Source organism: Panthera tigris, chromosome A3 (genome assembly GCF_018350195.1).
Source record: "Panthera tigris isolate Pti1 chromosome A3, P.tigris_Pti1_mat1.1, whole genome shotgun sequence".
Taxonomy (NCBI): Eukaryota; Metazoa; Chordata; class Mammalia; order Carnivora; family Felidae; genus Panthera; species Panthera tigris.
Window position 1 is genome coordinate 41,650,978 of NC_056662.1, and position 23,622 is coordinate 41,674,599.

Consider the following 23,622-nt stretch of genomic DNA (forward strand, 5'->3'; position numbering starts at 1 on the left):
GAAACCAAAGAGAAAAGTGGGTAGAGAATATAGATAAGCAGTTTGCAGATAGAAAATGAAAAAATGAAAAGAAGTACATGAAAAATCCTCAGTCTCACTAAAAATCAGAGAAGTTACAATCAAAACAACGAACCCACCTTGCACTCCTTAGGATAGCAACTTAAAAAGATTAAAAAAAAATAAAAAAACACAAGTGTTTGTGAGCAGACCAAGAACTTCCCACTCATACTGCCATTGGAAATGTCAACTCAGTCATTCTGAAAAATAAACTGATGTTGTTTCACTGTGTTAAACATGTTGAAGCCAAAGGAGGCAAAATCCCTTACTTGAATACCTTGGGCAGGCATGTAAGAAAATGTGAATGAAGACCTTCATCATAGCATTGTCTGTGGTACTGGGGGTGGGGAATGGCAGTTTGGGGTCCACCACAATGGGGCAAGATCAACAACAGGAGCGGAGTGCAATGAAGCAGTCAGAAGCAACAGATTGAAGGTGCGTTCAACGCCAACCTGGAACGAAACGTCGAGACAAAAAAATCAGGAAACAGACGTCATAGCACCTTTAATACCATTTACATACACTAAAAGCTCAGACACAAAACAGTAAGAATTTTTAAAGAATACATGCGTGCTGGGAATGCCTATCAGCACACTAGGATGGGTGCGTAGGAGGGGGAAGGAGAATGGATATGAGAATTAGGAATAAAGAGGGAAAAAAAAAAAACAAAAGAGGAGACTTGTAGTAGACTGCTGATCATAGCATGCTGAAGATGATAAGGAAAAATTAATATGGTATCTCAGGTCTCCTTAGCTGGGACCAAACATAAAATAAAAAAAGGGACAAAAAAGCAAAAGAAGGTCCAGTGATCAACACCTGAGCTGACCGTTTTGCCTTACATCGTGGTATCTATATGTATATGTCTATATAGAACTATATATATGTTTGTATATGTCTATATAGAACTGTTCCAGCAGTTCTGCATAATAAACATGAGACTTTTCCTCCCACTTAATAGTGAGGGGTCGGATGTTTTCCCCCTAAGATCAGGAACAAGACAAGTCTGCTGTCACTACTTTAGTCAACATAGTACTGGAGGTTCTAGCCAGGGCAGTTAGGGAAAAAAGAGAGGGGATGGAATGAGATAAAGAAGAAAAAAAGAAATACAAGGTAGTCAGGCTAGAAAATAATTATTAAACGATCTCTATTTCTAGAGGAAATGATCTTATGTACAGAAAATCAAGTTGAGCAAGATTGCAGGATACAAGATTAATGACAAAAACCAATCGTGTGTCAAGCACACTAGCAGGGAAGAATCCAGAAATGAATTTGAGAAATTTACACTAGCATCAAAAAGAATAAAAATACTTAGGAATAAATGTATAGAAAGACATGCTATTGTTAAGATGGCAATACTCTCCACGTTAACCTTCAAATTCAACACGATCCCTATCAAAATCCCAGCTGACTTTCTTGCAGATGCAGCCCAAGGGATGTTAGACCTCATATGAAAATTCAAAGGACCCACAATAGCCAAAACAATCTTGAAAAAAGAGATACAAAAGAGAAGATTCATACTCTCCCATTTAAAAACTTACTGCAAAGCTACAATAATTAAGTCAAGGTGCTACCAGATAAGGATAGGCATTTAATCAACAGAATATGAGAATCTAGAAATAAGCCTTTATATTTATAGTCAATTGATTTTTGACAAGAGTGCCAAGATAATTTAGTTGGGGAAAGAACAGGCTTTTCACCAAATGGCACTGGGACAGCTGGATATCCACATTCAAAAGAATGAAGTTGGATTCCTTCCTTACTCCGCGTGCAAAAATTAACTCAAAATGAATCTTAGACCTAAATGTTAGGGCTAAAAATTATAAGATTCTTAGAAGGGATGCCTAGGTGTCTCAGTCACTTGAGCATCTGACTCGATTTTGGCTCAGGTCATGATCCAAGGGTCGTGGGATAGAACCCCGTGTTGAGCCCCATGTTGAGCCCCACATCTGGCTCCATGGAGCCTTCCTCTCTTGTTCACATTCTCTCTCTTAAAAAAAAAAAAAAAGATTCTTAGAAGAAAACATAGGAAGAAATCTTGTGACCTTGGGTTAAGCAATAGTTTTTTAAATATGATACCAAAAACAAAAGTGCCAAAGTAAAAAATGGATATCAAAATGGTTTTATCAAAATCAAAAATGTTTAGAGGCACCTAGGTGGCTCAGTCAGTTGAGTGTCCAACTTCAGCTCAGGTCACGATCTCCTGGTTCATGAGTCTGAGCCCCACATCGGGCTCACTGCTGTCAGCCTGTTCCCCTGTCTCTGTCCCTCCCCGCCTTGTGCTCTCCTAAAAATAAATGTTAAAAAAAAAAAAAAAGTTTCTTTTAAAAAAATAAAAAGTGTTTATTCTTCAAAGGAAACCAATAAGAAAATGAAAAGACAACCCACACAAGGGGGGAAAATATTTTCAAGTATTTCTGAATCATATGTTTGTAAAGGGAATCAAACAACAAATTCAGCAATAAAAGACAACCTAATTAAAAAAATGGACAAAGGTCTGAATAGTGATTTCCCTAACAAACATATACAAATGTCCAATAAAGACATGAGAAGGTACTCAGCATTAGTAGTCACCAGAAAAATGAAAATCAAAACCACAATGAGATAGTACTTCACATCCACTGGAATTATTATAACCAAAAAAGACTAAAAATAACAAATGTGTCAGCAAAGATGTGAAAAAATTGAGACCCTCCAATGGTGAGAATGTTGAATTGTCTAGCCACTCTGGAAAACTGTTTGGCAGTTCTTTAAAATGTTACATGTAGAGTTACCATATGACCCAGCAATTCTACTCCCAGTTATAAATTCAAGAGAGAAGAAAATATATGTTCAGCCAAACATATATACATAAGCTTCCCTATCAGCATTATTCATTATAGCCCCCAAAATGGAAACCACTCAAATGTCCATAAATAATGGAAGGATAAACAAAATGTGGTATGTCCATACAATGGAATACTACTCAGCAATAAAGAGAAATATGATACTAATACATGCTACAATCTGGATGAACCTTTAAAATATTATGCTAAGGAAAAGAAGCCAGTCACAAAAGATCATATATATGAGCCCATTTATAACAAAGGCCCTGAATAGCCAAATCTATAGACCCAGAAGGTAGTTTCGTGGTTGTCAGGGGCTTGGGGACAGGTACAGTGGGGAGGGACTTCTAATGGGTACAAAGCTGTTTCGTGGTGAGTGATGAAAACATTCTAAAATTAGGTGGTGGTTAAGGTTGCACAACTCTGTGAATACACTAAAAACCATCAAACTGTGGGGCACCTGGGTGTCTCAGTCAGTTGAGCATCCAACTCTCGATTTCAGCTTGTGATCCCTGAGTTGTGGGATGGAGCCCCACATAGAGCTCTGCACTGAGCATGGAGCCTGCTTGAAATTCTCTCTCTCTCTCTGCCCCTCTCCTGCCCCACCCCCCCTCTCTAAAATAAGAAAAAAAAAATCAAAATAAATAACAGGGTACCAAGATGGCTCAGTTGATTAAGCATCCAACTTTGGCTCAGGTCATGATCTCACAGTCCATGAGTTCAAGCCCCACATCAGGCTCTGCCCTGGCAGTGCAGAGCCTTCTTGGTATTCTTTCTCTCTCCCTCTCTCTTTGCCCCTCCCCCACTATCTCTCTCTCATAATAAATAAATAAACTTAAATAAATAAATACCATCAAATTGTACATATGAAATAGCTAAGTAGTACTATATATGAATGTCTCGATAATATCACTTTAAAGAAACCGAAGATTTACTTATTTATTTTTTTAACATCACTATATGCGTCTCTATGCTGAAAGTCAGCATTGGATGGGAAAAGAACTAATTTAGTGCTTTTCAAGAAGAATGCCAAATACCTTGCTTTAAATGATCAATCACTTGGGGGTGAAGTAACATGCACAGTAAATATGGAAATAAGCGTTTTTCTCCTTCTGTTGCACAGCGTGAACACACTGACTGCTCTGAAAAAGAAAAGTTGCAATACTGTTTGGCCAAAATATAATAGTTACATTTAACAACACCAGGAAAAAAATTTCAGAGCACTGGAACTGGAGACAAACTACCTTTCTAGATTTGATACTATTCGCCTTTAAGAGGGAATAGTGTACCAGAAGGGAAACAAGAAAGGGGACTGTTTTATCTGTGACTTTGAGAAAGAGTTGTGAACAGGAAGGGTTGGGAATGAACGGCAGCAGGAACCCATCATCCCACTACACACTGTCAACTTAGCTGCAGGACATCTAGAAAGACTGGATCCATTATCCTCCGTAGACCTTGATCATCCTCCCCAAGAAATCCTGCCATTTCTTTGTTGCGCCTCACATAGCACACGAGATGGCTCAAGTCCAAATCTTCAGTGTCATTCATTTGCATCGGCCATTTTCACCAGTTAATATCAATGCAGGTCTCCATGTTTATCAGGCTAATGTTGAGAGCAACTCTAGAGCACATTCCAAAATCAACATACTGGCCTTTACAGACAATTTCCCTTTCTAGTGGTGATATGTTTGTTCAACTTGGCTAAGTTAAATAAACAGGCACTTCAGGAGACAGAACTGTATATTTTATTTTTTTTAATGTTCTTCCAAACCCATGAAGCTTAAAACGAGGTCCATCAGTCTATAAGTACTTAATACATTGGAAAGAAATGGTCCAGGATACCCTGCAATGATAGACTACCAAAACCACAGAAATGAATGATAGAACACACTTCTCAGAGGCACACTAACCATGCTTATTGGGATGCTGCATCCCCAAGAACCTTACACTTACAAGACAAGCATTTGTTTACAGTTCAACATGGTAGGTAGGCAACATTGTGTGTGGAATAAAAGAGCCCCAAGTGATGGAACTCAGTGTTGTTTACAAAATCAGTCATTAGGTTTCTTTTTCTCAATCTGAGAAATTTCTTATTTTAATGTTTGGCATCTTGTTATCTGCCTGAGAAGTCTCCGGGCTAATCATAAATTCGGACAAAGCCAGATTTTATTCAGCCTGTCTACCTTTGTGCTTTTGTGACCCTAGCAGGCTGCCTGGATTGAAGATTCAGAAGTATCTTAGAATATCATGGTAGACACAGGTAAAATAAACTACATGAAAAATGCCTCCATTTCTACAGTAATTTAAAAACTGTCAGATAGGAAAAATTCCCAGTTTCATTTTGCAGTCTGAGAGTGGCACACTGTGCATATAAGCAGTGCTGAAATACACAGATAATTGTCTGATGAGTTTGATAACTGTATGGACAGTCAAATCAGATAACTTACGCCAAAGCAAAACAGAAACATTTTTAAATTTCTTATCTGGGAAACAATGGAGCTTGAATGGACTCCAGATGTATGGCATAGTCAGTTCTCCACGTGTGTAATATTCTAGAGATTCGAGTTACCCAGAGATGGTCACATGCTTCAGCACAGCAGTGACGCCAAGGTCTCCCTCTCTGTGCCTCTGCAGTCTTTTCCTTTCCTTGCACCCTCACCCATGAGCAGATGTGGGAAGATGAAGAAGGAGACAGCCCATCAGAAACCAAATCATGGCTGTACTACAGCCAAAACAATGCCAAGATGACACCAAGAGATGATGAGACACAGAAGACTGGGCTTAAGGTATGATCTGGCCAGGTTAGCTGACCAGTGAAGATGGGCAGTTCATGATTTCTAATTTTATTCAAAAGAAATCAAGAATTGGGAAGGCTGGGCGGCTCAGTCAGTTGAGCATCCAACTCTTGATTTTGGCTCAGGTCATGATCTCGCAGTTAGTGAGACTGAGCGCATGTCGGGCTCTGTGCTGACAGCGGGGAACCTGCTTGCGATTCTTTCTCTCCCTCTTTCTCTGCCCCTCCCCCACCATCTCTCTCTCTCTGTCTCTCTCTCTCAAATAAATAAACTTAAAAAAAAATCAAGAATTGCCATGCAATGTTGATTTAATTCATTCTTCACCGAATCCATAAACATTGAGAATTACTTGAGCCATGACCCTAGCTTTCTTAGTCCTGCTTATTTACTAAGGGGAGATAAGTAAAGAAATTCCACAACTTGGGGGAGGTGCTAAGGTAACAGGACGTTACAGAAATCAGACACTTTCAGCCCATCCATGGGCTTTATTCCTATCTACCACATGGGGAGCTTGATTGGGCTGGAGGAAAGAAGAGCATTTAATTTCTACCACATTAAGGAGTAGGGATCGATTGTTGGCCATGCTTGTTCACAGCCCCTTAGATGCACTGCAAAAGAAAAACGTGCACTAGGCTTCTGATTTGTTGAGTGTTTTCCAGGGTTTGTTTGATGGCAAGGGGAGAACGATCCAATGCACCTTAGACCAGCCTCCAGAGATTCAACTTCCCATTCCAATAAATACTATTCACAGAGGTGAAACAAGTGCAGGTTGATTCCCTAAGTCCTACTGCTAATGAGTGCTGAGATGGGTATCTCAGACTCAGTGAATGCAGGAACATGGTAAGACTAAGTCTGACGCATGGTTCTCAAGTCCTGGGGGAGGCCCTTGGAAGCCCCAAGGAAAACAGAGGTGGGGAGCAGCTAAGTAAGTGTGCTTCCGGGGTCCATGTCAAGGTGCACCTGTGAACCTCCCTCCATATCCACCTGAGTTAAGTGTACAAGGGAGCACCCAGACCATGGAAGGGACTTTTACAGGATGAGCCCCTCAGCCTCACAGTGAACGGAGATGGTCTTCTTTTCCATGTATGACTCAGTCTACTCTTCAGGTTCTTTTTCATTTTACTGGTATAATTGACACAAAGCATTGTGCTAGTTTTAGGTATACAACGCAATGATTTGAGATACAGCAAAATGATGAACTCAATGAGTTTAGTTAATATCCGTCACCGTGCAGCTACAAAATTTGTTTCTTGTGATGGGAACACACAAGCTTAGCAGTTTGCGATTATGTAACACGGGACACAGTATCGTTAACTACAGTCACCATGCTCTACATCACATCCCCAGGACTTACTTCTCTTCTAACTGGAAACTTGTACCTTTTGACCAAGTTTACCCATTTCACCCACCCATCCTTACCCCCTGCCTCACTGTAACTGTAAGTTCGATTTTGTTTTGTTTTATTTTCATTTCTGTTTTTATTTTAGATTCCACATACAAGTGAGATCATACAGTATTGACTTTCTCTGACTGACTTCAATAAGCATAATGCCCTTAAGGTCCATTCCACATGGACCATATGTAGATGTATGTACATCACATCTTTTTTATCCATTAACCTGTCAGTGGATACAGGCTTTCTCCACGTCTTGACTAGTGCAAATAATAGTGCAGTGAACATGGGGATGCCAATATCTTTTTAAGATAGTGATTTTGATTCCTTTAAGTCCTTTTTTAAAACACAGCTTTTAAAAAAAATTGCTTGGAATTGTACTACAGTTATGCAAGATTTCAAAACTGGAGAAATAAAGAATGAAGTGTGCTTGTGACTTCCCTGTGATTTCTATGCAACTTCCTCTGAATCTATAATTATTTCAAAATAAAAAGTTCTTAAAAGGTTTGTTGGTGCATTAGGCATAAGGTAACATAAGAATAAGAATAAGAATAAGAATAAGAATAAAACAATAACAATGAGAATAGAATCTCTCTTCACTGAAAAACATAAGTCCTGGGCGTGCCTAGGTAGCTCACTTGGTTGAGCATCCAACTCGATTTTGGCTCAGGTCATGATCTCTCAGTTCATGGGTTCAAGCCCCGCATCAGGCTCTATGCCACCAGCACAGAGCCTGCTTGGGATTCTCTCTCTGCCCCTCCCCCACTCACACTCACTCTCTCAAAATAAATAAATTAAAAAGTAAAAATAAAATGAAAGGGCACCTGGGTTGCTCAGTCGGTTAAGTGTCCAACTTCGGCTCAGGTCATGATCTCATGGTTTGTGAGCTCCAGCCCCACGTTGGGCTCTGTGCTGACAGCTCAGAGCCTAGAGCCTGCTTCGGATTCTGGGTCTCCCTCTCTCTCTGCCCCTCCCCCACTCATGTTGTCTCTATCTCTCATAAATAAATAAACTTAAAAAAAAAAATAAGTCCTACATGCATATCTGTCCAGGATGTGTTTTGCTTAGGTAACATTTTTGGGTTTTATTTATTTATTTATTTATTTATTTAATTTTAGAAAGAGAGAGACAGAAAGCATATGCATGCAAGTGGGGGGATGGAGCAGAGAGAGAGGGAGAGAGAGAATATTAAGCAGGCTCTGTGCAGAGCATGACACGGCTTGATCCCACCACCCTGGTATAACAACCTAAGCCGAAATCAAGAGTCGGTCACTTAGCCAACTGAGCCACCCAGGAGCCCCAGTAACATTTTTTATACAATTATCATACAGCCATTCATTTACTTACTGGATTCCTTCATTCACTGAATATTAACTGAGCACCTACTATATGCTAGAGCATTGCTGTAGGTGCTGGGCCTAGACTGCTGAGTGAGGGGCTCAGTCGGTTAAACATTGGACTCTTGATCTCAGCTAGGGTCTTGATCTCAGGGTCATGGGTTCAAGCTCCACATTGGGCTCCAGGCTGGGTATGAAGCTTACTTAAAAAAAAAAAAAAAAAAAAAAGAATGCTGAGTGAAAACAATATTTGTCCTCACGATTCTTACAGTTTAGTAGGGAAGACACCCATTTAAAAGAAATCTCAAAAGAAAAGCATAATTGTCATTGTGATAAACACTCTCTAGGAAAGGTACGTTGTGGTGAGACCATAAAAGCTTCATCTGGAATTCCAACAAGGACTAACTGAGATACCATATGTGAAGTACTTTTAAAACCATTAAGTTCTTCACAAGTGTTAACGATCATTAATATTTGGTGCCAACTTAGAAGTCAGTTTTGTTTTTTAATTCAGTCCTTCGCGAAGTGCCCCCACCACTAGCAGCTTCTCGTAGTTTCACCGCTCTCCTCAGCGGGACGTGCTTTCCCTACCCGACCGACCCCCCTGAAAATGTTAGCTTCCACCTGCCGCCCACCCAGGCATGTACAAGCTGCCGCCAACCGCACAGCCTGAACCATGTGCTGCACAGAAGTGCAACCTGGCCCAGGCCCCTGAAACACTGGCCTCGGATTCTCTAAGCAGCTGGCTTCTTCAGATTACCTCAGGGCAGTCAGAGGCTGGCCTCTTTGGAGGGCCTGCTAGCATGGTGTTGGGGAGGATCCAAGCACTTTTGAGGAATCGCCAAGTTCAATTTCAAAGAGTGTCATATCTGCTGACACCAGTATCTATTCCCAAAGAAGAAATATGACCTACTTTCCTGTTACAGAAATCTCTCGGGACCTTCGGTGTGGCCAGAGCAATTCACGTTTCCAGCACAGAAATGATTCTCAGCATCTGAGCTGAGGAGCACGGGGTGAATGGGTGGCTTCTCATGCAGGGACTCAGATTTTGAGGAATGAGGGGACAAGGAATGTCAGTGGAGAAGAACATGTCTCAAAGGGGACTATGGGAGCCATACTACCACCCGACAAGAGCCATAGGATTGAAGCCTCTTGGGGTTAAACAGGATGTTCCCGAGACGCAATCACCTCACCTTGTGAGCTGCTTCATATTGGGGGTGGGAGAAGCTGAAGAGGAATCTGAAATTAATGTCACCAATAGGAATGAGAGAACAAGAGAGAAACAGGAGATGGGGGGAGGGGATGAATTTGGTCCTACTGAGTTGGAAGGGCCAGACACCATCAGGCAAGGTGTCCTGAAGACAGTTGGCAATTGATGTCTTCCACCTCAACAAGGGACTCAGATGAGAGGCTGTCCAAATAGAAGAGGCTGTTGAAGCGTTAGAACAGTCAGCTCGCTCAGGGAGAACAAGGGACCAGTTGGTGCAATCGGATTCTAACCCTGTTACTCTCCAAGCTCACCTCTTGCAGTACTTTGAGCTGTTACCACATTCTTGCTCCCTACAGATCCTGTACACCTCTGCCTTCCACAGGAGCCATTTCTCTACTGCGTTTGGTGAGGAAAGACAAAAGCAGATGGCCAGATGGGGCGGCTGGGTGGCTCCGTCAGTTAAGGGTCCGACTTCGGCTCAGGTCATGATCTCACAGTTCGTGGGTTCGAGCCCCGCCTCAGGCTCTGTGCTGACAGCTCAGAGCCTGGATCCTGCTTCAGATTCTGTGTCCCCGCCTCTCTCTGCCCCTCTCCCACTTGTGCTCTGTTTCTCTCTTTAAAATAAACATTAAAAAAATAAAATTAAAAAAAAAAAAAAAGCAGATGGCCAGGGACTCATGCTGCCATGTGGCTGACCTAGGACAAGGTATTGAACTCACCTTGCCTCAGCCCCTCATCTGGAAATGGGGAGAATGGCAGTTCCTGCCTCATAGTGTTGTTGGGGATATTCAAGCTTTAACACAGTATCTGCTAGAGCTCAACAAGTAGCTGTCATTGGGGTGTGTGGCTGGCTCAGTTGGTAGAGCAGGCAGCTCTTGACTTTGAGGTTGTGAATTCAAGTCCCAGGTTGGGTATAGAGATTACTTAAAAATAAAATCTTTAAAAAAAGACAAAAACAAGTAGCTGCTGTTAATAGCTGGAAAGGTACAGGAGACAATATGTGCACGGAAAAGGTGGTCGTCTATTTTTATACCACTATTACATAAAAGTAGCAGTTCAGTTTAGATTTTAACCAGTCTAACCCAATAGACCAACAAAATTCATGACGCTCAAAATTCAAAAATGCATGTTGAACATTTGTGCATATCCACATATGTATGCAAGCATACAAGAGTGTGCACATACGCACACATGCACATACATATGTACGTGTACATATGCCTTAGTTCTTCAGGATATATTACCATACCTATTTTTCTTCAGGGTACTTGTTGCAACTACAGTTTTGCATTTAGTGTGGTTATTTGAAGACTGTCTTCCTGTTAGATTGCAAACATCATGAGGGCGTGGATTTATGCGGCACCATAGACCCACTGTCTAACGCTAATGATGGCATGTAATAGGAGATTCATGATGACTTCGTGGACGAACTGATGGATGGAAAGAGGTTGGTAATGAGTGGAAGGATGTCATCCAAACGTTAGCTACAATAAAAGCCTTCCCTAGACAAATATTATCCCAGCATAGAATAACTTGGATTTATTTACTTATCCAATTCACCATAGACTCTTAAATTGAATTTTTTTATTGTAAAAACTTGGAGAATAGGGGCATCTGGATGGCTCAGTCAGTTGAGTGTCCGGCTTTGGCTCAGGTCATGATCTCACGGTTTGTGAGTTCAAGCCCCACATCAGGCTGTCTGCTGTCAGCACAGAGCCCACTTCAGATCTTCTGTCTCCCTCTCTCTGTGCCTCTCCCACGTGTGCACACACACACACACTCTCTCTCTCTCTCTCTCAAAATTAAATGAAAACATTTAAAAAAACATTAAAAAAACCTTTGAAGAATAAAGCCATAAATGAATCAAAATGGATTTGTGGATTGCGGATATGTGCCATAAAATCATAAAACAACAACAACAACAAATTTCTTCTGAGACCTGCTCCTTTCCAATTTATGTGCAAGCCAGCTCCTTTTATGTGTAAGCCAACCAGCAAGTATTTACTGAGCACTGATTATATGTATGACATTAGACTAGCACTGCATGAAAATGGCAATGCATGCCCCCAAAGGAGCTATGATATTCTGAGAGACATATTTTGAAAATTAACATTTACAATAACTGACATTTATTGAGTTCTTCCTACATTTCAAACACTGTTCTAAGCACTTTTCAAGGTTGACCTCGTTTAAACTTCATGATGAATCTCTGAAGTAGGCATAAATTATTGCCATTTTGTATTGAGGAAGTTGAGGCACAGAGAGACTAAGCTAGTAGCCCAAGATCACACAGCTATTCATGGAGCTGGCCCTTGGGAGCCCATATGTTTACCATTATACTTTATCTTGTCTCAGCAGAGCAACCAAAGGTGAGAGTCGGATGCTTGTTCGGAAATTGAGTGTATACGGAGTTCGGCTTATCTTTTGTTGTCTTTTGGACGGTATACCCAAGGAATTAAAATAATGTGTTTACTTTTAGAAATCACACAGCCATCTTGGAGCCTCCAAAAATAAGTCATTTCAGAAATTTTGAGTGCAGAAAGAATGCAACACTGGCTCAAGAACATTAATTTTTCATTGTTTCTGATGATATCAAGTTGATCCTTATGATGTATATGGGTTTCTTTTCCTGGCATTAGAGCAACTGCATCCCAATGTGTCATTCTAAAACAAAAGTCAAGAATAATATCACCGACATAGTCACAGGATGATGATGCCTCATCACTGACTGAGGTATAGTCATCTCCAAAACCATCTGGAAAGTCTTTAGGACAGACCCTTCTACTTCTCAGGGTCTTGGCTCCCAATCCATAACCTAAGGCCACTGGAGGATGTTATTTCTAACCCACAGGCCAACCTGCCAGTATATAAGATAATGAGACTCTCACAGACAAGAAAATTCACAAATATGGAGCAAGAGAGTAAGAGCAAGAGCAAGAGAGAGAGAGAGAGAGAGAGAGAGATGGCAAAGCACTTGATTAGATGCCGACAGAGAGAAAGCCAATGCATGTTTCAGAGGCTAGGAACCGCCATCTTGCGGGACCCCCCCCAGCTCACTCCTCGCTACAAGGCTCTAGGCCCTACTGGATTTACACTAGAGTCCTTTCAAATGGCATCTCAGGTCCCAAAACATTTCTACTGTCAATTTAAGAAAGAACAAATCTTCGTTCTAGGTGGAGAGAGAAAAGAGCCAGCTCTCCTTTACATCTAGAGCTGTCCTTGAAAATACAAGCTTATTAACCTCTGAATAAGTGAGGGAAAGAATAAAGGGCTCATAGGACAAAACTCAGCCAAGAGAGACTCTGGGGGTAGGTTTTATCAGCAGTATAACCTCTTTCTTCAGGAATTTTCTGGGGAGCTGTCAGGCAGCATAGACCTTGGCAGCAGAAGCTGCCCGACTGCTCAGTATCTGAAGGCCTTGGTTTCAAAGCATATTCTCTGCAGGGTCTTGATGTATTTTTGAGCAGACAGGCAGGAATTACTTATTCCTCCCAGTGTATGATTTCTCATTTTTCTTCCAGCAGAAATGGGGAATGAATTGCTCTGGGATTCGCAAGCTTCCTGAGCATTCGAGAGGGTGGCAGTTAGAATGACAGTAATGACTTAGGTCTCCTCTGAGGGTGGTCCCTTCATTACTGGGACAGCCTGAGCTCTGGCTCCATAATTCACACTCTGCCACTCTGTCCACTGCTCCACTTCCCACTCTGCCCATCACAGCCGTACGCCCTGCAAACTGGCCTGTTTCTATCTGGGAGAGCCTATCAGCCTCACCTGCTTCCCCCTCTAGGAACCCTAGATAGAGTTCCTTTCCCCTCATCTCAGGCAACACACATGCACACAAACACACAAACACAAATATACTCACATGTGCAAACATGGACATACAAGAGATCTTGTACTTAAGTGAACATTTTAAGCAATCGGAGGAATGAATAATGAATCTTAAGGAGAGAGGTGTAGAAGTAGGGAGAGCCAACTCCACCCACTTAAATTTGGCTGGGGTTAAGGAGCCAAGAGTTATTGGTCAATTATATGTTCAAGGACTATAAAATATAGGAAGGGACTGAGTTTTACAATCTACTCATTCACATCTTTGGCACATTTTCCCAAAAGGCATCCAGTGCTGTATATAGAAATATGGAAGAATCTCATAGATGTAATGTCCAGTGAAAGACAGAAGACCAAAACATGTACTATGTACTGTTTCTGTGTGAAGAAACTCAAAAGGCTGGAGGCAAAGAGGTCATAATAAAGGTGGGCCAGTAGCTACAAGGAGATATAAGGGGCTTCTGGGAGCTAGTCATGTCCTGCTTCTTGATCTGGAGGGTAGCTATGTGAGAGCATTATATTTGTGAAAATTCATCACTTTTATGCATAAAACAATAGCAAAAACCTGATCATATCATTCCCCTGCTTCAAAAGATTTCTTGGATGGCCATTGTCTATGTGACAGTTGCTATAAATACCCTGCTCTATTGTCACTTCTCCGCGAAGCCTGCCACGACTTCCCCATTCTTCATAACACAGACTCCATCACATGGCAATATGTCTGATCTTTGTGTGTGTCTCCCAATTAAGTCATCGGAGTCTCTAGGGCAACAATTGGGTCTTACTCATCTTTTGAGTCTGGGTATCTAGCACATTACCTGGCATGTAGTAGACACTTGAAAAACAAATAGATAAATGAATGGATGAATGAATGCATGACTTCATAACCAATCCCATTCAGAGGCCCAGGTCATCTTGGAGCCAGTAGCATGGGGTTACAGGTATGGGGTATATTAGAAGGTATATTAGAAGGTATATTAGAAGTCAACTTCCTAGGATCATGGCTCCCTCTCCTTGACACACAGTTAGCCCTTAGACTTACCCCAATCTGGCCTCTGGTCCTACCACTCCACTGGAAAATCTAGCTTTGGTCAACAATGACCTTACAAATGTCAAATCCAGTGGAGTTTTTGAGCTTTATTGTGAGGAACCTCTCTGAGCATCTGACATTGTTAAGCACTTCATGTTCTTAAAACATCACCTTCTGCTGGCTTCTCAGTACTCTTGTTCTCTTCCTACCTCCCTGACAGTTCCTTCTCTGGCTCCTCTCCCAGCTCCTTATTCTCTGCTCTCAAGCATTCATACCTAAAGCTATGTTCTCTTCTCTCCCCTACATTTCATATACCCATCTGCCACATGCTGATGTCTCTCAGCTCCTGGACGTTAAGATCCAATGTCTTACTGCAGAGCTCTTCCTGGGTGCCCCCACAGACAACCAGGATCCAGTACCTGTCACTGAACTTCCATTTTTCTCTCCCAAATCTATTCCTTCCTCTTTTTTTTTCCTCATGAAAACCTGGTTTTAAAAAAAATGGTGTCACCATCTACCTCTTTCCCTAAGCCATGAGCCTGAGAGTGACGCTAGGTGCCTCCCTCGCCCTCACCTTTCCCAACAAATCAACTCAAAGTTTTGTAAATGGTTCCTTCTTAACACCGCACTTACTTGCTGTCTCTTTTTCACCCTTAGTGCTATTGCTTTTTTGCAAAAATCTTCTTTTTCCTCTTCCAGTCTTTATTCTAAGCTATCAGGATCTTCCTAATATGCAAATCAGATCATTATGTTACTCTGCTTCAAACCCTTGTAATGCTCCCCCTTCCTGCAGATTCATTTCAAAGACCTTCCATGGTCTGGTCTGGCCTACGATTGCCAGTCTAGCCTGACTTCTCCACACACCCCACTTCATCCTCATCATTTGAGAACTTACTCTACTTCAATAACCCAGAAGGTTTGGTGCCTCTGTGCCTTTGCTCTTGCTCTGAGCACTCTCCATCTATCTAGAACGACATACCTCTTCCGTAGCACCAACAATACTGCATTGCCCCAATGAGTTCCACATCCACCTCCTCCTTCTAAACCCTGGTGGCCATGATGATGTTTCCTTGGCGCCTTTATGTGCAATGACCAGCAGAGGGTCTAACGTAGGCACTCAGTAACAAGCCTGTGGAATGTTACTGCAATGTTTCTCAGAAACTTTATCTTTGTAATTGTCACCAAGAAATGGAGAAATAACACAGAAAGACAAGCCCACAAATACAATACGATGACCTCTGGGGTGGAAAAAATCACTGTTTTGCCTGCCTTTTCGTAATAGCCTCTTCACCTTTCTTATGGGGACCGGTCTCTTGCCATTGCATGCAGTCACTGGTGGGCTCTCAGGAGTGTGTCAGCCAGACTCCTGGAAACTTGAAACTGGAATGAATCTTACAAGAACAGAAAATGGTTCCTCTGTCTAGTCTCCAAACCACCTGGTTTCCATCCTCTCTGAGACGTGGCTGGTCGTATATTCTTCCTATTACTTGGGCACTCACCTTCCTCTAATAAATTGCATTCCTCCCTTATTTGCACTAAAGTTAGTTTTCCTTGCTTGCACATAAAGAACCCTTACAGATATAACATTGCAAATCACCACAATCTTGTCTTCTGTCCCTCATCCTGTCCTAACTGCTATGATCCCAGAAGTCCTACCTCAGCTCAGGTGATTTACCTATTGGCTGACTTTTCTCATGAACATCTGCTTCTCGACTGTTCTTGGCACTACTATTTCCACTGCTTACTGGCCATGATTTTAATGAAGGATCTGTTAGAAAAACAGAGCCTCAGATCCCTTAAAATAAGGGCAATCCCTACCTCTTCTTCTTAGCAGGCATGCTGCCTGGTCTGGCAGGATTGGGTGGGGAGGGAAGCCTGTGGTGTTGGGGTTGGAAGCAGGGAAAAGATAAAGTGAGGGCAGGGTGGGAGAGTCACAAAAATGGACAAAGTAGTCATGAAAGAGGATTTCAAATACCTCCACTTTGACCTCAAACTTTCTAATTAAGCTCTTTCCAGCTTATCTCTTAACTCAGGCAAAAAGATCCTGCGGGCAAAGTATCCCCTGGTGGGAACCAAAACTGCCCCCCACAACCCCCCCCCCCCACCTGCAAGCAATAAGGACTGCCTTGAGCCAGCAAGATCTTGCCCTTGACAATGATCCATTTGACCCTCGTTGCCTACCTGCACGTATCCACTGATCTTTGTCCCACATTTTCCTTTATAGAAACCTGGAAATATTTTTTGGCACTTCAGAGACAGTCTTTGAGAGCTAGTCGGCTTGCCCTCTTCCCAGGGTTGACCTCATTGAAATCAATGCCTGTCTTGTTTCACCACTACTCATTTCTCTGCCTTTGGATTTTGCCAACAGCAAGTGGCTGAACCTGGTCTGTATGGGACCCCCGGAGCCAGACGCTCTTGCACCCCTGTGCCCTGGCTCTAGTCAGAGTAATAAAACATTTAAACTACCATCAGAAGCCAGAGTTGAGTCTCGTGGATTTTGCTTGAGGACACCTCAGTTAGCTGCTTTTATTTTACCAGAGGTGGGAAGAGTGACACGTGAGTGTTGGTCCAGATGGAGACAGAGCATCCCTGGTCTCTGAATACTTGTTTCCCCAAATCTCATCTGTAGAGCAGTTGTGTGGAACTCACAATGTACTTTCTCCTCGAGACGATGTAACAAATATTGGCATAAAGACCCAAGTGAAGCCAAATAGGACCTGGGATGCTCCCCGTATGTGGAGTCACCCACTCTTTCTGGTCTCCCCTGAATTTTGCTAAATCCTATGAACTGAACTCAAGAATCAGATGTAGGCAGTCGAAAGATAAGAGGGATATGAAGTGTAATCCGGGTCCCAGCATCCAGGGTATGGAGAATGGGGATCAAAAAAGAATCAGGGAGTCGAGGGCACAGGGCTGGATGCTCTGAGAGTCAGATGCTGTTTCGGCTGGCAAAATACATTCCCGATGCTTCTCGAAGCAACACCGCATTTGCTTGAGGCACTACCCTTCCCCCAACCTCAGCCCACAGCATAAGAGTGGTTAAGAGTAGGTAGAGCTGGTCCCACCCCCATTCAGCATCCAAGCTGAGCACGTGGCCTTGGCCTAGCAAATAAGAGCAGACCCAGGCCCAAGGTACCAGCACACGAGCCAATCAGAGTCCGAGAAGGGCTCAACCGCAGGACTTTTGTTAGAATTAAGAACCTTAACTATTTCAGCTGGAGTTGCCTGGAGCTCCATGTGGTCGAGATGTGAAGAGCTGACCTGGAGAAGGAGCACAATGCTGGGGAAAGCCGCCTTAGAGGCAAAGACAAGGGGACTGAAACCCGATGACCTCATTTGGACCCCAGCAGTTGTCACCTCCTCTGAAATTTATGATGATGCCATCCTAGCCTGAATGGCCTCTCTTCTCCAAAGCCTTCCCAGCACAACCACCACAAGTGTACGGGCACTTTTTCCTCCCTGTCCAGAATGCCAGTGGGACTTACTTCCTGGAGCTCCCAACTTAAATCATAAAACGAATAGTCAGGGACCTTAAACTTCTCAGTCAAGTGCCACCAGAAGACACAAATGAGCAAAATGCACTCACTGCCTTCAGCGCATAGCTTGGCAAAGGGAAGAAAGCAAATATAGCTGATTGATGAAGAACCCGAAGCACAGAGAGGCAAAGTAATTTTCCCAAGGACACAAAGCTAGTAAATATTGGAGTTTGTATTGAAGCCTTGATACTGTGCCTGGCAAATTTAACTACCCTCATATCATCTCTCTCTGATGTGCAAAAAAATATTGTCAGAAGCCTTTTCTTTGGTGAATTTCCTTTTGGAGGGAGTTGTTAGTTGAGAAATCTTTGCCCAATGGCACATAGAGACCCAGGTTGGGGTGGGGGCTGGAAAGGGCTTATCTTTGCATAAAATCTGTCTTTCCTAGACTGAAGCTGTGAGGTTATTCCTGGAGACGTTCTGCTGGCCCACACATCACTATCTAAATGCATTTGGAGTCATTCTGCTATGGCTTTGCCCTTGCCAGGTTCAGCTGACAGTCTAAGGGGACAAATGGCATTTGTGACATGCTCTCCCGGCCTTCTCCACCCCCAACAAGGTTCCCTTAGGAACTGGGAGAAGCCACCATTACTGACTCTTGGTTTCCTTCAGCTGTCACCACAGCAGCAGTTTCTTAAACTCAATTCACCCTTACCCCCCTGCCCGCCTTGCTTCCAGTTTGTCCCCTTCAGACTTCATACAGCAGAGACTCTAGACGTCAGCAGGGTAGTGCAGAGAGGAAAACCTCTCTGGAAATCCCAAGCTGGCAGGAGCCTTGAGATGGGCTCTCACTTAAGACCATCACCAAGCTGCCTGGGTGGCTCAGTTGGCTAAGCATCTGACTTTGGCTCAGGTCACATTCTCACTGTTTGTGAGTTCAAGCCCCACACTGGGCTCTCTGCTATCAGTGTTGCAGGGTTTTTGTTTTTGTTTTTACCACAATACCCAGGATTCGTTGTCTCGCCACTTCGAAGAATGAAGAGGTGGACACAAAATAAGTAGTAGGCAAAAGCTTGAGTATAAGGTCAGAAATGAAGAAGACTATGAAAGCTCTCTTTACAGAGAGGGAACATTCGAAAGCGAATGCCCAAGACGATATATAGGCAAGGGTCCTTGTTTTATAAGGTTCTGGTCAGCCTTCCCCCTTTCTTCTCCCTTGTTCCTTCTCAGGTTCTACCCTTATTGGCTAGGTAACTCTAGGTGCCAGGTTGTCCATTCCTGATTGGCTTGTTTCCATGGTATGAGGGGTGGCCTATGGCCATACTCAGATCTATTGTCAAATTCCTGAAGGAAACCTGAGGGGGAGTAGGTGGGGTCTGTCACATTCCTAAGAGGAACCTTATGCCTGAGGGGGTTTGCTGTGGTCACACACTCTGGGCATTGTTCCAAAATATGTTTTTTCCCCCATCCAGGGACCTCAGGTCCTAATCTTTCCCTCTCTGCCTACTGAATCCTATCTTTTCCTATGATATTGGCACAGAACCCACTTTGGATCTTCTGTCACCCTCTCTGTCTCTGCCCCTACCCAACCCCCCTCTCAAAATTAAATAAACATTAAAAAAAAAAAAAAGATGTCATTACCTATGAAAAGCAGCCTATCCTAAATTATGCCTGCTTCGGAGCTGGCCCATTTCTCTAGTGCCTTGACCTCAATTAAAAAATAAAAAATTAAAACAATGTCCTTTGAAGAATGCCACTAAATCATCTCTCAGCCTTCTGCAGGCTAAAGCAGTCAATTCCTTGACCTTTCTAGAAACTGTTTCTCTACTGCCTCAACAAGTTCTCTTGTCTAGACCCTTGCTGCTCAAAGTGTGGTCGGTGGCCAGCAACAGCAGCATCTCCCAGAAGCTTATTAGAAATGCAGACTCTCAGGGCACCTGGGCAGCTCAGTCAGTTGGGCGTCTGACTCAGGTCATGATCTCACGGTTCGTGGGTTTGAGCACCACGTCAGGCTCTGTGGTGACAGCTTGGAGCCTGGAGCCTGCTTTAGATTCTGTGTCTCCCCCTCTCTGCCCCACCCCCTCTGGCTCTGTTTCTGTCTCTCAAAAATGCATAAATGTTAAAAAAATTTTTTTTCTTAAAGAATAACAAGAGAAATGCAGACTCTCTTGGGGCGCCTGGGCGGCTCAGTCAGTTAAACATCCGATTCTTGATTTCGCTCAGGTCATGATCACAAGGTTCTGCACTGACAGCGTGGAGCTTGGGACTCCCTCTCCCTCTTTCTCTGCCCCTCCCCCACTCATCCTCTCTCTCAAAATAAATAAATAAGTAAATAAACATTTAAAAAAAAAGAAAAGAAAGAAATGCAGCTTGTTCACCCTCAGCCCAGATCTACTGAGTCAGAATCTGTACTCTGTAGGATCTTCGAGGTATGCACATTTAAGGTTGAGAAACACATATCTAGACCAGTGGTTCTCAAAAACTTTAGTGGATACTAGACGTCCTAAGAGGGCTGGTTAAAACCCACATTTCTGGGCACATAGTAGATGTCCCATGCCTTCGTTAGCAGAGTGAGTCATTCCAGGCTGAGATGGCAGGGATGAATTCTCGAAAAGCAGCTACACCTCTTGGGACTAACATCCTCACCTTTGAGGCAAACGTGACTGTCCACCTTATTTCCTTCCGCCCACACTGCTCTGGCAATTCTGTTTTGACCCACTGACCCGTCACCCCTACCCTGCCCGGACCTTTCCACTAAACCTCAGAAGCACCACCCTGGTAAACAGAACATCATCCCCTGATGCTCCCTCCACCCCTGGCCTCCCTGAGCCCTCCCTGGCTCTGCCCTAGGCTGGCCATTCCCTGAATGCTTTCCTACTATTGCGTCTCCCTCTTATAGAATTCCTACACATCACGGCTCAGATGCAAGGATGGCCTCCTGCTCCCTCTCAGGCCCCTTCACCTTCCTGGGATCCCTTTCCATCCTCAGAGGCTCGGTGTCACCAAGAGCCTGGAGGACAGCATCATTCACCCAACCCTACCCTGCCCATCGGTTCCCAAACTGAGTAGCACAGATACTCTCGCTGAAATGCCAACACCCTGCTCCATTTTTCTAAGGGTACAAATCTGGCTCCTTGCCTTGGGTAAGGATTAAGATTTGCACCCCCGGCCCCCATCTCTACACATTGTCATTCTTTGCTCCAGCCGTTGGGAACTGCTTCTACCCAGAAGCATTCACACTCTGTACCTCCCTTTGTGTCCCTAATTCCTACTTGCTTTTCACGATGAAACCAAAAATCTTCTCCTCTAAAAATCCTCTCTGACCTCCCTGCTTCTGTGAGTTGTTCTCTATGTGTGCACCCAGAGAACCAGGTGCCTCCCGTCTATACTGCTAATAACACTGGTTTATAATTGCCTTTGACTTCTCTGCCCTCTGTCCATACATAGTAAGGCAGGGCTTAGGACTCATTCTCTGTTTGGGCCACTTAGGATTTTGAGCTGCAAGTTACAGAAACCACCAAAACAGTGGTGTAAACAGATTGAGAGGTTTGCTTTTCTCATATAACAAGAAGTCTGCAGATCCATTTCAGTGATTTGATAATGCTGCCAGAAATGGATTCTTTCAAGGTTTTTGTCCCAACATCTTCAATATGGGATCTTTGTCCCTCGTGCTCCATTTATGGTCCCAAGGAGGTTTCCTCTCCAGCACTCAGTCTCCTTTCCAGAGCTGAGGAAGGGTGCAGGCTGAAGGGCCAAGGTGCCTGCTAATTGAGCCAGGCCCCTCCTGGCTGCAAGGGGGGCTGGGACATATGGTTTGTAACCAGACACATTGCTGCCCTACACAAAATCGGCATTTTCTTCACAAAAAAAAAGGAGAGAATGGGTATTGAGAAGCAATGGTTGGTGTCTGTCCCATCCCAGAATCTTCAGAACTTAACAGAAGGCCTAGCCAAGAGTACAGCTCCATACATTTTGGTTGAATGAATGAATGAGCTATAATAATACATGTGACCAGATCTATTGGGTCATAGAAGGAAGACATGGGAATCAGCCAGGTGGCACTGGCAGGGATAGGAATTGAACCGATCCCTGCTTTGATAAGGGAGAGGGACCCCACATATCTTCTCTCCAGGGCCTTACCTCAGATCTTCATGCCTGCAGGGTCCCTTCTTCCTTAGGCCTGTGGTGCCCACAGCCCATGGGTGCCCCAGCCCATGGTGCCCCTTCTTGGGGTGGCCCTGGGGCTCCGTGGAATCTCACACCCTGTGTGACCTTCCCTAAGTGCTCTAGGCTCTAAGGTATATTCTCCTCCTGGGCTGAAACAACTTTTATTATGGGAAATTTGAAACCGCAAATGTGCAAAAAGACAAAAACAAAGACTCCTGCAAAGCAGTCAACATTTCGACATGGAGCCTTCTAAAATGTTTCTAGATATACATTTGTCAAAATGAATTTGGAATACATGTTGTATTGTTTATATGTTTTATAGTTCCTCAGCTTACCTTATCATAAACATCTTTTCATTCCAATTAGCAAATGTCTGCCATAATTTTAAGCGTTGCTCCCTTGGATTCCATTATAATGTCTCATTTGGACTTGATCTTCACTTTGCACCCACAGCTCCACAGATCAGACCCCAGGGCTTAAATCTAATGTGTCCGCTTGGGTCCTACAAGAAGCAGATGCTGGGATGGATACAAGAAATTTCCTGGGGGAAATGACTGTAAAGAATCAAAGGGAAAGGGCACAGGAGTAGGTAGGGAGAGACTTCGGAGCAGATACAGGCCTGACTCCAGAGAAGGGAGGGATGGCAAAGGAGAGGGATTGGGTAGGATGCGCCTCAGGTCACGGCCAGGTCCCTGGGGAGCCTCGGAACAAGGGTTGCCTTGGTTCTCATACCCCCACCATGTTTAATCATTTGCCGGCAGCAGCATGGCCCCGGTGCGAACACTGAGTGGATCTGAAGTCGTAGCAGCTGGAGGCTCTCATCCGATGACACTCCTCTCAGTAGGTTCTCTTAGAAACTCCGGGGGTGCCATACGCACGCTCTTAGAGGTGCAGTCCTTTCCAGCAGAGTGTGAAGGTTGAGCGGTACCTAATTAGTCTGAAATAATGGGCTCGCTATCCCGTGCCCAGAACTACGCCCTTCTGCTAAGGCAAATGTTGAGGAAGACACTCCCATATGCTGGCTCTTCCTGACAGCAGCCGGGGATCAGACTGGCTTCATGGTGTTGCCTGTGGATGAGCTGTTTGCCTAGCTGGCGACAGTGGAAGGACATCCAAGTCAAGGGAAGCACTAATCAGGAGATGAGTAAGCCCAGGTATATGGTACAGAGAACCATGTGCTTGCTCAGAACAATAGCTCTCAGATCACCGCAAGAAGGCCTTCTGGGTCCCTCATGATACCCATCGATCTGACAGTCTCTATTGACCTCCGAAGGCTGACTGTGGCTACTTGAAGCATGTCTCTTCTGGCCAGCCTGTCAGCCCCGCTTGCTGGACAAATGCTGTTTTCACTGTTTCGGCACACTTCAGGGGTCTCCCCAGTTTAAGCATGAAAACTCAAATTTTTACAAGGGGCTGGGAGCTGAGGCAGGTATGGGAATTTTGGTGCACTTGGCTTTGTTGCAGAAGCACGCTCAGGAGAGGGAGTGAAGGAAGCAGGGGGAGAGCA